Source organism: Garra rufa, chromosome 7, assembly GCF_049309525.1.
Source record: "Garra rufa chromosome 7, GarRuf1.0, whole genome shotgun sequence".
Taxonomy (NCBI): Eukaryota; Metazoa; Chordata; class Actinopteri; order Cypriniformes; family Cyprinidae; genus Garra; species Garra rufa.
In genome coordinates this window covers 16,632,452-16,640,348 of record NC_133367.1, presented here as the reverse complement: position 1 = coordinate 16,640,348, position 7,897 = coordinate 16,632,452, and positions in this window count along the sequence as shown.

Here is a 7,897-nt window from a genome sequence, read left to right as displayed (position 1 = left end):
GGACGTCCAAGATGTAGGTGTCTTTGTTTCCGCAGTAGTTTCAACTTTGATTTTTTAGGTCAAACTATTCTTGTCTGTCAGTCATTTAATGCAGGTCTATGGTCACCACCTAAAAAGGCCATGCACAGATAAGTCCAAATTAAACAATTCCCCATCGTAAGTACACATTAATGGCCTAAGACACGAAACGAGCAGTCTGTGTGAGAAAATTAACAGTATTTATATCGTTTTAACCTCTTGTACACAGCCACGTCCAAGTTATATGAGGGCTCGCGTGCTTCCAGGTGTGTGTGACGCGTCCGTGTTCTGGCTTAGTTTGCGCAAGCGGCACACTTAGACTAAGCCAGAATGCGCACACCGAAGCATGCGCGCCTCAGATCACTTAGACGTGGCTGTGTACAAGAGGTAAAAACGATACAAATACTGTTCGTTTTCTGACACAAACCGCTCGTTTTGTGTCTTAGGCCATCACTGTGTACTTATGGTGGGGAATTGTTTAATTTGGACTTCTCTGTGCATGCTCTTTCAGGTGGTGACCATAGACCTGCATTATATGACTTAGTCCCCCTGAAATCAAAATTAAAGTTCCCTTCCGGGAACTCTACACTGCGTCCTGAGACACTTTGGGGAACGCCATTGGCGGGCCGCACTCTGAGTCATGTCCAACGTCCAATGAGAAACGGGAGTGACGTCACAGGCGCGGTGACGTCATCGACCAGGAAGTATATAAGTACGTGCGTTTGAAGCTGGCGTCAGCTTTGTCATTCAGCGAGAGCGCTCTGTGTTATTGTCTGTCTGTTCTGCATTTTGCTGTTTTTTAGTGCCAGTTTGCACTACTTTTATTTGAGCAAAATGCCAGGGGGAAAACGTTCTTTTAAGAACGCACGTTCTAAGGTGGTTCAGCAGCCACATAGAAAGTGTGTCCTCCCTGCCAACGTTTCATTGTTGGTGGGGATACACACGATCTATGTGTGGTCTGCTTGGGAGCGGAGCATGCTAGGTCAGCCCTTGAGGGGGTTGGCTGCCCGCAGTGCGAGCGAATGCCGCTGCGGTTGCTCCGTTCCTGGAAAGCCCTCTTTGAGGAGGGGCTTTCACTAGCGTTCCCCGTGGGTCTGGCCCCGCTTCCGCTGAGGCGGAGCGGCAGCTGCACTCATGGGGTTCGCAGGTAGATCTGCTGGAGGGAGTTGAGACGGGTGATCCCCTATCTCTCTCCTCACCCAGCGGATCGTATGACCTCCTCTTGGATGAGGAAGCCCGCACTGCGGTTCCTTCCCTCCAAGAGGAGGAGTCAGCGCTCCTTCTGTCTTCCTCCGAGGAGGTTGATGTTGAGAGCGTTGACACCCCACAACCGCCCCCCCATTCACCCCAATACGAGGAGCTAGTGGAGGTGCTGACTAGCGCGGTGGCCAAGCTTAACATCAGTTGGCCACCAGCACAAGACCATGAACCGCAGGGAAGCAGGCTCGATGAGCGCTTCCTGCGGGCAAAGCCAGCACCTCCCAAACGGAGCCTTCCTTTTTTCCCCGATCTCCACAAAGAGATCAGGAGATCGTGGGAAAAACCGTATTCCTCGCGTCTCTTCTCCCCCACCTCTGATTACTACGGTAATGTGGGGGGGATGGAGGAATACGGTTACAGGGCGATGCCCCAGGTCGAGCAGACACTAGCGAGCTATCTGTCTCCCGGCCTGGCATCGTCCTTGAAGGCTCCGTCCTTACCCACCAGGCCACTAAAGATCACGTCTGGTCTGATGGGTAAGGCATATGCGGCAGCAGGTCAGGCTGGTGGTTGCCTACACACCATGTCTGTGCTCCAGGCATACCAGGCCGACCTGCTGAAGGAGTTTAGTGACGGTGAGGAAGTGAGCGTCACAGAGATGCGCAGGACCGCAGACCTGGCGCTCCGCGCCACCAAGGAGACCGCCCGTGCCATTGGGCGGTCTATGGCAGCCTTGGTGGCCGTGGAGAGGCATCTCTGGTTGACCCTGTCCGACATGAAGGAGAAGGACAGGGTCACGCTCCTGGACGCCCCCCTGCAGCCCTTTGGCCTCTTCGGTGACTCTGTGGACACTGTTGTCAGCAGACACCAGGAGGCCCGCAGGCAGGCAGCGGCGTTCCAGCGGTTTCTTCCTCGCCGCACTTACTCCTCTGGGGCTGCTGGACGGGAGCAGCCCCAGCCGCAAGCTAGCTCCTCGCACCGGGGTGCACAGAAAAGGAGTGTTGCTACCCGCACCCCTCCGGCTAAGCCTAGAGGGCGGGCTCAGCAACACTCCAAGCCGGGGTCCTCTAAGACTAGGCCGGACCTGAGGGTCGTCCTACAGTCTAAGAGGGCCGCGGCTAAACGGCCCTGATGGTCGTGGCCCAGGGCCAATGAGGGCAGCCCCTCTCGAAGAGTCAGGTGCCTCACCGCCTCTGAGGAGTACGGTGACCACCTCTCTTCGGGGCCCTCAGGAGATTCGTCAGCTAACCCTGCCGGTGTTACAGGGCGCGGCAGTCTCCCGCGAACATCATTCTCTGGTCCTTCCGCCCGGAAACGTAGCGGAACCAGAGAGTTCGCCACCCCCACGGGGGTCTCTAGAGCGCTCACTTCAGGTGCATCCTGCCAGTTCGCTGCTACAGGTCACCAAGTTAGCTCCTCTAATAAATCCAGAGACCAGTCTCGAGAGGCTGGTTCCCTTAGTAGAATTTCTGGCAGCGTGGAAACTACTGCCAAATATTTCTATGTGGGTCCTGCGTACTGTAGAGAAAGGTTATTCCATTCAATTCGGCGCCAAGCCGCCGCCTTTCAGCAGGGTATTTCCTACTCTGGTAGGCCCCGAGCAGGCTCTGGTATTGGAACAGGAAGTGAATACTCTCCTGAGGAAGGAGGCCATCGAGGTGGTCCCTCCTCAACACAGAGAATCCGGGTTCTACAGCCGGTACTTCATTGTTCCCAAGAAGGATGGGGGCCTGCGGCCCATTTTAGATCTCAGACAGCTAAACCTCTCAGTAAGAAAACTGAAGTTCAAAATGTTGACTGTCAGACAGGTCATGTCTCAAATCAGGTCCGAGGACTGGTTTGTCACGATAGATCTGAAAGACGCATACTTTCACGTCTCCATCCTTCCTCAACACCGGAAGTTTCTCAGGTTCGCTTTCAGGGGCAAAGCTTACCAACACAGAGTTCTTCCGTTCGGCCTAGCGCTCTCTCCCCGAACTTTCACGAAGTGTGTGGATGCTGCTCTGGCTCCACTGCGACTCCAGGGCATCCGCATACTCAACTACATAGACGACTGGCTCATCCTAGCCAGTTCAGAACAGTTAGCGGCTCAACATCGAGATGTTGTTCTTGCTCACATGAAAAAGCTGGGGTTGAGACTCAACGCCAAGAAAAGTGTGCTGTCTCCATTACAGAGAACCACTTATCTAGGTGTAATCCGGGATTCGACCACGATGCAGGCACGATTGTCACCTGCTCGGATCGAGTCGATCCTTACTGCAGCAAATGCAGTCAAGCTAGGCCTGCTACTCACTGTCAAACAGTTCCAAGTACTGTTAGGTCTTATGGCAGCTGCATCCAACGTGATACCTCTTGGACTGCTGCACATGAGACCACTGCAGTGGTGGCTCAAAACCAAAGGGTTTTCCCCGAGGGGGAACCCATTCCGCAAGATCAAGGTCACGCGGCGCTGCCTACGTGCCTTAGTCATGTGGAAAAAGCCCTGGTTCCTATTACAAGGTCCAGCGCTGGGAGCTCCTTGCCGCCGCGTCACGCTAGCGACAGATGCATCCCTCACCGGGTGGGGAGCGGTCATGAGTGGCCGCTCCGCCCAAGGCCTATGGAACGACCGGCATCACTCCTGGCACATAAATTGCCTAGAAATGTTGGCAGTGTTCCTGGCTCTGAAGCATTTCCTTCCAGACCTGAGAAACCGTCACGTGCTGGTCCGCACAGACAACACGGCGGTGGTCTACTATATAAACCACCAGGGAGGTCTGCGTTCACGCCCCTTATACAAGCTGGCGTGCCAGATCATCCTGTGGTCACAAGGGAAGCTTCTCTCATTGAGAGCAGTTCACATTCCTGGACGTCTCAATGTGGGAGCAGACATCCTGTCGAGGCAGGGGCTGAGGCCCGGGGAATGGATGCTTCACCCTCAGGTGGTGAAGCAGATATGGAGAGTCTTTGGTCAAGCCCAGGTGGACCTCTTTGCGACTCAGGAGACATCGCAATGTCCCCTTTGGTACTCTCTAGTTCCTCCAGCTCCTCTCGGACTGGATGCCATGGTACAGACGTGGCCGAGGCTTCGTCTGTACGCTTTTCCCCCGATCGCTCTGCTCCCGGGAGTTCTGGAAAGAGTGCGCCGGTACGGAGTACGGCTGCTGCTAGTAGCCCCGTACTGGCCGGCCCGAGTATGGTTCTCGGATATAATCGCCCTCCTCGACGGCTCTCCATGGGAGATTCCTGTCAGGAGCGACCTTCTTTCTCAGGCTGGGGGCGCAATATGCCACCCCCACCCAGAGAAGTGGAAGTTATGGGTGTGGCCCCTGAGGGGGCACAACTCATAGAAGCTGGTCTCTCAACCGAGGTTGTTGAGACCATCCTTCAATCCAGAGCTCCCTCTACGAGGAAACTTTATGGCCTAAAGTGGAACCTGTTTGCGTCATGGTGTCATGAACGCCGCTTAGACCCAGTCCACTGCCCGGTTGGTACAGTGCTGGAGTTCCTGCAAACTCGTTTGTCCGCTGGGTTAGCTCACTCCACCTTGAAGGTGTACGTGGCGGCTATATCGGCTTACCACGCCCTTCATGGCGGCCTTTCAGTGGGCAAGAACCCCCTGGTCTCACGTTTCCTCCGCGGTGCACTCAGGCTGAGGCCTCGTGCAAGACCGAAAGTCCCTACATGGGACTTAGCTGTGGTGTTGGAGGCGCTGTGTAAGCCTCCCTTCGAGCCTCTGGAGGAGGCCTCCGATCGGATGCTTACCCTAAAGACAGCACTGCTGCTGGCGCTAACGTCTCTCAAGAGAGTCGGGGACCTGCAGGCCCTTTCAGTGGCCCCTTCTTACATTGACTTTGCCCCAGGGTTGGCCAAAGCATTCCTTTACCCACGAGCTGGGTACGTACCCAAGGTCCCATCAGTGACACCACAACCAATAACGCTCCAAGCGTTTTACCCTCCTCCATTCGTGGAGCACGACCAGAGGAAGTATAACTTAATGTGTCCAGTAAGAGCACTGGACACTTATGTCCACAGAGCTGCCCTGTGGCGTAAATCAGAGCAACTTTTGGTCTGTTACGGCCCCCCTAAGAGGGGGTGCCCGGCTTCCAAGCCTACTATCAGTAAGTGGATCATTGATGCCATCTCTACTGCCTACGAGTCCTCTGGTCTCCCATCCCCGATGGGAGTCAAGGCTCACTCAACTAGAGGCATTGCAGCCTCTAAAGCTCTGATGGCAGGTGTCCCGATCCAGGACATCTGCAGTGCGGCGGGTTGGTCCTCACCTCTAACGTTCGTCAGATTCTACGAACTAGACCTCAGAGTCACTCCTGGCTCAGTCGTCCTTCAGCCCTAGCATTGCTAGGCCTAGAGGTGCTTAGGCGCTTTCCTCTATGGAGGAAAAGGATTTCTACCCTCTCGACCTGGCAGTCCTCCAGGCGAGAGGTGTGATATCCTGCCTCGCGTGCCCGAGGGCCGAGGCCTGTGTTCCTCTTGTCTGGTGGTTGATCACAGACAGAGATGTTTTCTAGTGTCCTGGCGGTCCACCAGGCACTTCTTGTGTCCCTCTTGTTCTGGCCGTAGCGCAGACAAAGGACTACCACTTCTCCTCGTGTGCCCGAGGGCCGAGGAGCCTTTCTCCCCCTGCACTGGTCTTGTGACAGGCAGCGGTTGAGAACCCTAGCCTCGTGTGCCTGAGGGCCGAGGCTCATTTATCCCTCTTGTCTGGTGGTTGATCACAGACAGAGATGTATTCCAGTGTCCTGGCACGTTCACCAGGCACTTCTTGTGTCCCTCTTGTTCTGGCCGTAGCGCAGACAAAGGACTACCACTTCTCCTCGTGTGCCTGAGGGCCGAGGAGCATTTCTCCCCCTGCGCTGGTCGTATGACAGGCAGCGGTTGAGAACCCTAGCCTCGTGTGCCCGAGGGCCGAGGTTTATTTATCCCTCTTGTCTGGTGGTTGATCACAGACAGAGATGTATTCCAGTGTCCTGGCACGTTCACCAGGCACTTCTTGCGTCCCTCTTGTTCTGGCCGTAGCGCAGACAAAGGACTACCACTTCTCCTCGTGTGCCCGAGGGCCGAGGAGCATTTCTCCCCCTGCGCTGGTCTTATGACAGGCAGCGGTTGAGAACCCTAGCCTCGTGTGCCCGAGGGCCGAGGTTTATTTATCCCTCTTGTCTGGTGGTTGATCACAGACTGAGATGAATTCCAGTGCCCTGGCAAGATCACCAGGCACTTCTTGTGTCCCTCTTGGTCTGGCCGTAGCGCAGACAAAGGACTACCACTTCTCCTCGTGTGCCCAAGGGCCGAGGAGCCTTTCTCCCCCTGCACTGGTCTTGTGACAGGCAGCGGTTGAGAACCCTAGCCTCGTGTGCCTGAGGGCCGAGGCTCATTTATCCCTCTTGTCTGGTGGTTGATCACAGACAGAGATGCATTATCACTCGCGTCCTGGCAAGATCACCAGGCGGAGTTTCCATAGTGTCTCATCAGGTAAGTATTCCAGACACTGGATTATGCTAACCTCGTGTGCCCGAGGGCCGAGGTACATTCTCTCCCTCTTGTCTGGTGGGCTCCACAGACAGAGATGTATTATCACTCATGTCCTGGCAAGTTTCCCAGGCTGAAGTGTACCAAGACACAACTTTTCCACTCTTGGCCTAGCAGACAAAAACTGGGCAGGGCCTTGGAAATTATGGGGGCGTTGATACCTCGTTCCCCAAAGTGTCTCAGGACGCAGTGTAGAGTTCCCGGAAGGGAACGTCTCAGGTTACGTATGTAACCCTGGTTCCCTGAGGGAACGAGACACTGCGTCTCGGACCATAATTCCCGCATCCCTGCTGCGCTCGCTTCATTCCTATAAGCCGACGCCAGCTTCAAACGCACGTGCTTATATACTTCCTGGTCGATGACGTCACCGCGCCTGTGACGTCACTCCCGTTTCTCATTGGATGTTGGACATGACTCAGAGTGCGGCCCGCCAATGGCGTTCCCCAAAGTGTCTCAGGACGCAGTGTCTCGTTCCCTCAGGGAACCAGGGTTACATACGTAACCTGAGACGTTTTTTGGCTTTTAGTATGAATATATTAATATTAAGATTATCTATAAGATGAGGTTTCGGACGTAGGCTACTTCTTTCTTCACATACTCTTTTTTTCCTACTATATAGTAGGTAAGTAGGCATATTCGGACGCACTTTAAGTAGACGTACGCCCGAATCTCGCGAGAATTAGTGCATTCGCCTACTAATTCTCGCCTACTTTTTTATAAATACTAAGGATTCGGACATACTTATTCGCTTGCCTACTGCTTTTCCCTACTATTTAGTAGAGAAGTAGGCGATTTCGGACGCAGCCTGTAAGTTTTGAATGCCCATATCTTGTAAATGCGAATTTTGTCTTTGTTTTGCAGGACACGTCCCTGCTGAAAAAAAACAGCTAAAACCAGCCTAGGCTGGTTGGCTGGTCTTAGCTGGTTTAAGCTGGAAATGGCTGGTTTTAGCTGCTCTCCCAGCCTGGCCAGGCTGGAAAAATGGCCAAAACCCCTCTAAAACCAGCCTGCCTCCCAGCTATTACCAGGTAAAACCAGGCTGGTTGACCAGCTAAAACCAGCCAACCAGCCTAGGCTGGTTTTATATTCTTTCCCAAGATGCACACCTGTAATGTTTATCTTCTAAGACATTTTTATAAAAGGTGATTAAATA